The sequence below is a fragment of the Rhinopithecus bieti genome, unplaced genomic scaffold (assembly GCF_001698545.2).
Source record: "Rhinopithecus bieti isolate Rb0 unplaced genomic scaffold, ASM169854v2 scaffold_2453, whole genome shotgun sequence".
NCBI classification, from domain to species: Eukaryota; Metazoa; Chordata; class Mammalia; order Primates; family Cercopithecidae; genus Rhinopithecus; species Rhinopithecus bieti.
In genome coordinates this window covers 4,536,644-4,545,263 of record NW_016804447.1, presented here as the reverse complement: position 1 = coordinate 4,545,263, position 8,620 = coordinate 4,536,644, and the positions used below count along the sequence as shown (strand labels likewise).

The 8,620-nt window shown below is 42.1% G+C and overlaps 1 long non-coding RNA gene across 1 annotated transcript in view; it reads left to right on the top strand.

The window, feature by feature from the left end:
* Window positions 1-3,323: 3,323 nt before the first annotated feature.
* The window catches only part of LOC108527228 (uncharacterized), a 13,047-nt gene continuing 7,750 nt past the window's right edge, over window positions 3,324-8,620 (top strand). Inside the window, exon 1 of the long non-coding RNA XR_001884750.1 lies at window positions 3,324-3,403. This is a non-coding gene — a long non-coding RNA (uncharacterized LOC108527228). The remainder of the gene's footprint in view (window positions 3,404-8,620) is intronic.

Here is an 8,620-nt window from a genome sequence, read left to right as displayed (position 1 = left end):
TTTTTTTTTTTTTTTGAGGACTTCGACATACTTACTCTAAAATTCATATGAAGGAATAAAGTTTCATGATGCCTAAGTCATTCTGAAAAAGAAGAGCAGAGAGAAGGAACTCACCCTTCCAGACAAAATCAGTATGGGATCAGTATTTAGGGAAAGAGCAGAGAGTGAGAGCCAGACTTGAGTCTACATGGGAACCTGCTTTGGGATAAACATGGCACCATCAATCAGTGGGGAAGGGATGGATTGCCTAAAACCTACTACTTGGTGGTGGAGAAACAGCTCATTGGTTCACTATCTCAAGCATAGGCCAAAGAGGAATTCAGTGCAAAAGTAAAATTATAAAGCTAAAATGAGATATTAGAGGTGTTAAAGAAGGTACTCAATACACAAACCATAAGTTGAAATTATTGTTATTATTGTCTTTTGAGATGGAGTCTCATTCTGTTGACCAGGCTGGAGTGCAGTGATACCATCTCAGCTCACTGCAGCCTTTGCCTTCTGGGTTCAAGTCATTCTCTTTCCTCAGCCTCCCCAGTAGCTGGGATTACAGACTTGTGCCACAATGGCCAGCTAATTTTGTATTTTAGTAGAGGCAGGGTTTCACCTTTTTGGCCAGACTGGTCTCAAACTCCTAACCTTAAACGATCTGCCCAACTCAGCCTCCCAAAGTGTTGGGATTACAGGCATGAGCCGCCATGCCCAGCCATAAGTTGAAATTTTAATAGAGTTGACTATATTTTAAAAATTAAAAATTCTGTAAAGGGTAGACACAATAAGCAAAGTTAACAAAAAAGGGGACAGAGTGAGAAAAGATTTATAATATATAAAACCTTCAAAGAATTAAAATCTAGAATACACCAAGAAGACTCAAGGGATTTTTTTTGTAAAATGGGGATAATGGATAATAATAATAGTTGTAGAGAGAGACATGCTCAGCACAGAGCCTGAAGTACAGTTAATACACATCGTTTGCTATTACTAGTTTATCTATTCTTATACTCTGTGACAAAACACATTTTGTATGGAGTCATTATGTATGGACCCCAGATTTCTGGTTTCTGCATGGTCTTATGTTGCCAGCTTATGGAGTTGCAGAGAAATGTATGTATGAATATCCAGCCAGTCTCAATATCCACAAACCATGTTGACAAATATTCCTAGATACTCCAGTGATTAAAAGTGAGGAGAGTAACAGTGGCCATTTCTGTAACACAGAGGTGAAGAAAATGCTGTGTGTGCCGCTGTAGCTGTAAAACCAACTGCCGATGACACCTGCCAGGTGACGTAGGGAGAAGAGTATGTTTCGTGGCTAGAGGTGTGAATCTTGTGACTGTCATATTCCATCCTGCCTGAGGCTGTGCCCCAAGGGGGCTGTGCCAGAGATGGGGAGAGGTTGGGCGAAGCTGCTTCCCAGGCCTTAGAGGTTTGTCCAGGTGTTGTGCATGGCTGTGGTGGGTGGGAGGGCTGAACGGGCCAGCCACTTTGTGCTGGATTTGCTGGGGACTCAATCCCATACCCAAGGGCAGATTGGCTATAGAAAGGTGGCTTTGCTCACTGCCAACTAAACCTGCTTTCTGAAAGCAGAGCTTTGTCTTTTTCTGCTTTATGACCTCAGCTTTGGAGAAGGCTTTGGCTCCCCAAGTGTGGCCCAAAAACTTGGATGATGATGCACAGGGTAGAAGGCAACAAACAAGCTGCCCTTGGTGGCAGTGACCTGAGCTGGGTCCACTCCTTGGGCTTGGGTGGTGAATACAAAAAGTCAGCCAGCGCCATCCTGCTGATAGGGAAAGAGGGACTAATGATAACCCTGTACCAGGTACACACAGACTTTCTCCTTCAATCCTCTGCAAACCTGTGAAACTCTTATCTATTTTACAGATACAAAAACTGCAGCTCAGAAAGGGCAAATGGTCTGCCCAAAAGTACCTGGTTTATAAGTGACCCACTGGAATTTGAACCCTAGGTCTGTTGAACTCTGAAACTTAATGATGTTTTCTTTTGTCGTGTGTGTGTGTGTGTGTGTGTGTGTGTGTGTGTGTTTTCACTTCACCACTCTTTATATCTGCAGAGTGGAGTAGGGAGTAGGTGGAGGTGGGATGAATACCATGATAGGCCCCCGTGAACCCAAATCTGTGGCTTGGTGGACTCCAGGGAATAATGCATGGCCAGTCCTATCCTTGTCTGATCTTGGCAGATGCTTCAGTAAGGTTATAGAAAGCTCATTCCACTTCCCAGTGCTCCACTTGAACATGTGCTCCTAAGCTCAGCTGGTTTTAGGTATGGCTTTGGTTTCTGAGCAGAAACTCTCTTCCCATGAAATAATGACATCCTTAAAGTGTTGTGCTTTGCTTGTCATTCAGAGAGGACAGCACTTCCAGGAGATGCACAATACGATATGGATGGATTCCCTGTCCAGAGAGGAAACCAGGCTCACCCTTCATTACGGGAAAGAACTTGCTCCCTGACCTGCCAGCCAGGTGGAATTTCATTTCTTTGTGGTCTCGGGATCTGGTGTTTTGAAGAACTGGTTTCATTAGCCACTAACAGAGACGCACTTGTTGAAACATCAGCAACTGACTTTTTTGTGTGTGCTTAAGAGATCACAGATATTTTTGTATCGGTGCTATCAGAGGTTGGAAGGATTGCTATAGCTACATGTTCTTGCCCCTCTCTCTAAGGTCTATGGAAATGAGAAGCAATGATAATAATTATGATAGTGATAATAGCAAACCATTCACTATATGTTTTGTGCTGGACACCATAGTAAGTTCATTTTATGTTCAAAACAACCTTCTGAAGTATGTGTCATTTAGGACTGGTTTGACTGCAAGTAGCAGAAACCCAATTTCAATGGTTTAACCAATGGAGATTTATTTTTCTCATGTAATAGGAAGTCCAGCTGTAAGCATTTCAGGGTGAGTATGCAGGCCCCATGGTGCCATCAAGAACCCAGTCTCTTTTGCTGGAGGCTTTCTTCCTCATGTATGCAGCATAGTTGTTCTATTTTGTGCTTCACAACTAATTTTTAGGCAGAAAGTATTTGAAAGAAGGGAGAAGCTAAGTAGCACTAACTGACAAGGTGAATGCAAGCTGGATGTGTGCCCTCTAACAGGCTTTCTCAGAAACTCCAGCTGGTACCTCGTCTTGCAGCTCCTTGTCCAGAACTGCATTGCATGACCACATCTAGCTGCAAGAAAGCTGGGTAATCCAAGAGCATTTAAGTGAGCCCCTTGGTTAGTAAGAAAGAAAAGGGAACTAGCTATTGGTTCCATAACCAGTCGTGCCTAGCTTAAGTAGTTAATGTTTGTTAAAATTTACAGACAAAGAAAGTGAAATTGGAGAAGTTAAGTATTTACCAAAGGCTATCTAGCTAGGGAGTGATGGAGCCCAGATCGGAATCCAGGTATGTCTGACTCCAAAGCTACATTCCCAAATGCTGTTTAGAATTTGTTCCTGATGCTCGGTGGTGTTTGGGCTGGATTACAGAGGACTTAAGGGGGTTCTCTTATGGGACTGGGAAGGAGAATTGAGTTTTCATCTTCTTGCGAATAGTGCTAAGATCATTGTATAAAAGATATGGAAGGCAGATTTTGGTATAAGGTAAGGAAGTGATTACTCATAATTAGTAATTAACTGGTCTATGGACTGTGTAGCTAACTCTATGACCAAGAACATTTATGTAGCTTGGAGGAGATTCCTTAACTGACTGGGAGTTTGGGCCTATTGTGAGTTCAAGATTCTAAGTCCTTGAAACAAAAGTGGCTGAGATAGACCCATCATGATGAAAAGAGGGCTTTCGGTTTCTGCATAGATGCTTCTTGATTTGTCAGTTAGAGTGACCATATAATTAATTTATAGTCCAAACTGGGGCATTTTTTAGAGTAACAAAAGGATTTATTAGTTAGTAATTACGCTGCGACAACAGGCAAACACCAGAATCATCATGGACCGAGTGGAAGCCACGGCTACCCCAGCCGAAGGCTCCTGGTGGATAATGGAATGGGGAGACCTGGGCTTCATAGGAACTGACAGCTGGGTAAACATCCAGAAAAGACAGACACCCCCAAGGCAGACCTCCCCAATTCTGTAGGCTAAACCTCCCAAGATGCCCTGCCTATGATGACAGACGTTAAAATCTGATGGGCAGGAACAATGAGTGACTACTGAAAACGTGTGTCTGACACAGCCCCTCAGGCCCTGAGTCTTCCTTAGCATGACTCATTTTGTGAGACACTGAGCTTAGGTAATGCCGTGTGTCTTACTGAGTCATGAACCCAGCCCATTCTAGGCTGGGAAGGCAAATGGATTTCACATCCCCTGATATTCTCAGCTTTTAAAAACTGCTCTTCTGATTTGCTCCATGACCTTGGGCAAGTCACAACCTCTCTATGTGGTTTGGCTTCTCCTTTAGTGGAAATAAAATGGAAATAATAGTTATGCAAGAGAAAAAAAAATGATTCAAGATCTTCCAGTGAAAGTTGGTGCGTAGAGCCAAGTGATATTATTATTTTCATGACAGTTATTAGCAGAGCTGCTTCTTGTCCCATCCCCTCTCATTAGGCCACAGGGCATGGAATAAACACAGGTTTGGCTAGTGACTGGTATTTGATGATGTTGGCACCAGGGAGAAGGGGAGGAATTTCTCTCTGGCTTGTGTTTCACTATTAACCTCCTTGTGCCTGGATCTCAATGCCTGCTAGTATGGAAACTGGAAATCTGTGAGAATCTCAGCTATTTGTCTCATAGAGAGGCAGCCTATTCAGAAAACCATTTAATAATGATGCCATTACAATATTGTCTTTATTTTTTCCTTAATTCCTTTATTCAATAAATACTGATTGAGCATGTCTGTGTGCCAGGTTCTGTCTCCCAAGGATAGAGCAAGAGGCATAATGACAGCATTGAGTTTTTCAATGTTTGTTGAATCAAGGAATTGATGAGATGTGAAGTTTGGAGAACTTATCTCCTCCTGCAATCTTGCATCTCTCTCCTCTATCCTGATCCCCGAGAGATATTTCTAAGAGCAAAACTGCTCTTGTTACCCATTTCCTAAAGGAGCAAAACTGAATTTCTCTCTCTCTTTTTTTTTTTTTAGATGGAGTCTGGCTCTGTCGGCCAGGCTGGAGTACAGTGGTGCGATCTCAGCTCACTGTAAGCTCCGCCTCCTGGGTTCACGCCATTCTCCTGGCTCAGCCTCCCAAGTAGCTGGGACTACAGGCGCCCACCACCACGCCCAGCTAACTTTTTTATATTTTTAGTAGAACGGGGTTTCACCATGTTAGCCAGGATGGTCTCGATCTCCTGACCTCGTGATCTGCCCGCCTCGGCCTCCCAAAGTGCTGGGATTACAGGCGTGAGCCACTGCGCCTGGCCAGCAAAACTGAATTTCTTAATGTGGCACAGAAGAACCTTCAGGGTTGGCCTCCGTTCACCGTTTTGTCTCTTCTCTCACTGAGCCTCTTTTTGGACTACAAGTGTCAACTATTAGGACTTCCCTACAGGTTCCTGAATATTCAGTTCTTTCATAACTCTAGGCCAGAGGGCGGCAGACATTTACTTGTAAAGGACCAGACAGTTAATATTTTTGGTTTCCTGGGTCATGTGGTCTCTGTTGCAACTACTTGGTGCTGCTATTGTAGTGTGAAAGCAGCCATGGAAAAAACATAAATGCATGAGCACGGCTCTGTTCAAGTAAAACTTTATTTACAAAAACAGACAGCAGATGGGATTTGGTCCACGGGCTGTAGTTTGCTGATCTCTGCTTTAGGCTTTTGCTCATTCCGTGGTCTTTTACTTGTCTACATTAAACTCCTCCTTTCATCTGACCAATGATCACCTCAAGTCTGAGGTCTTGCCACACTACCCTGGGTAGAACTGGCCACGCACTCCACTGTGTTCTGTACATACCACCCCCACAAGTAACAGAAAATTAAAGCTGTGTTTTCTCCCGTAACCATATTAAAAGCTTTATTTATTCATTCATTCACACATGAACACATTCACGGATTCATTTATTTTACAACATTTAACGACCACCCACTATGGGGCAGAGTTGATGACTTTTTAGTCTTTGTACAACACCCAGTGAAAATACAACACATAAAACTTGCTTAATACATGCTTGTGAAGAAAAGGAGACAGAACTCAATAAAAAAATCCATTGCCAAAGATACATCTGCATCTTTGTTGTAAGTGCTCAGAAGTGGTGCGTTGTCTTTATTGATTTTGAAGCCTCTCCACTGTGTGGAGGCGTTTGGTCAGTTAATTGTATTTGGAGCTTTCCTTTTAAGGTTTCTGTCACCAGGTCTGGAATAGTTTGGTGGCTCCCACCTGTTGTCTATTCTTATCCCTTTTCCTAGAACTCAGGATCCTGTTTTCTGGTGACCTCTTATGGTGGGACTAAGAGTAGTAGCACCAACTTCTAAACTCCCATTTGGGCAGGTGACTGACTTACGTGAGTTTGAGGTTTACCAACATAGTGCAGTGTGTTCCTTGTTTTTACTGTTATTTTTAAGTAGATCTGTTTTTTCCATTGCTCCCTAAGAAAATAGGGCTATCTGAGCTAAGGAGCTTAACCAGCTCACAGCATGGTGATAGTGAAATAGCTTTCTTGCAGAGTCTGAATCTTTTGTTTGTTTGTTTTTTATGTCCAGTCTCTGGCTCTTTGAGAGCAATTTAAAGGTAAATGTAAATATGAAGCTTCTTCATTACTCATATTACAGAAATTATTTCATGGTTTTATGAGCCAAAAAATATTTTAAGTAGGGCTTAAGTCATTTTCTTAAATTTACAACCCATTCTAAATGTAAACAGAATTATATTTAATTGGTTGTCACCAATGGAACCAAAATGACTTCATTCGGTTTCAACCTGGTCGGATATAGATTTTCAATGGTTACCAGGAAGGAAATGTGTTTATAGTCAGAGGCAGAGAAAAGGAAATGGTTATAGCTGATTACAAAACAAGCATAAAACCTCCACACTGTTTCTCATGTTACAAGAGCAAATAGGAAAGAAGCCACAAATGGGGATGGTAGCACAGAGTGTGTGTTGAGTAAACACTAGAGAAACGGGAGAATGTTCTGGGTCTCTACTTTTTCCATTACAAAGGCAGCAAGGGAAGCCGCTGAACAGAGTACAAGGCTGTCTGTTTACTAACTCACCCTCACCGGTAATAGAAAATCAAATTCAAGTTCCATTGCGCCCAGGGGCTCTTCACTGATACATCAATAATGTGCCTGCCCTGACACTTTAAGACTGGTTACTCTTATGAGGAAACTCAGGCGAGAAGAAACTAAGGCAGAGGAGGTGGGGAGTGGAGCAGGGTCACAAACTGACCTTTGGTTACAAAAGAAAAGACAGTGTTACTAACAGGGCCATGCAACGTAGTAAACACAGCCAGGGCAAAGTAGAGAGCGTGCAAGCTAACTCCATTGCGACAAATACTCATACAATTTGGTGATAGGAAACTTCTGGCAAGTTCCTTATTGGGTAAGCTGTTGTCACAAGTGTGTTTTGAATGAGTTCGTAACAATGTGTATGTGTTTTAGATGGGCAAGACTGGGGCAAATGAGTTTCATGAATAAATATGCTACTTGCTTGCCTGAGGTATTAAAATTTAAAATAAAATGCTATCTTCACTCTTGTTTCTGGCATGAACAAATACTTTACTTTTGGCAGTTCTCATCAAAAGTTAAGTGTCACCATTTGGCAATGTCTATTAGAATGAAAACTCACATATCCTCTGATTCTATAATTCCACTTTAAGGAATTGATTCTGTAGTCCTATTCATACATATGTGCAAAAGTATGTTTGTGGAAGTAAAAAACTGAAAACCACCATTATGTCTATTCAGAAGAGGCTGGGCAAATTATGGGACAGTCATATTATGAAATATAGTGCAGCTGTACAGATTTGCAGCAAACTTCACAATATCTGTTAAGTTTCAATGAAGAATGTAAGAGTATATGTAAGGAAGGCGAGGGGAATACACACACAGCAAACACACACACACACACACACACACACACACACACACACACACACACACTAGGGCAGGGCGCCCCAATCCCCAGGCAGCAGACTGCTACTGGTCCATGGCCTATTAAGAACCAGGCCGTACAGCAGAAGGTAATAGGCAAGCGAACGAGCTCTGTCTCCTGTCAGATCAGCGGGCATTAGATTCTCACAGGAGTGTAAACCCTGTTGTGAACTGCCCATGTGAGGGATCCAGGTTATGCACTCCTTATGAGAATCTAATTAATGCCTGATGATCTGAGATGGAACAGTTTCATCCCAAAACCATCCTCCACCCATGCTTGTCCGTGGAAAAATGGTGTTCCACCAAACTGGTCCCTGGTGCCAAAAAGGTTGGTGACTGCTGCATTAGGGGACTTCAAAAGTTTATGGAAAAAATTAAAAGATAAAATAAAATATAAACTTTATTTCTCAACATAAGCTCCATCAAGTTCAAGACACTTTCGTAAGCAGTGATAGTCATTTAGTGCATCCCTAAAGAACTGAGGGTCCTGGGAATTTAACCATATCAATGTAATCTTTTTTACCTTATTAACTGAAGAAAAATGGGTATCTTTTAAAGATTTCTTTTTTTTTTTTTTT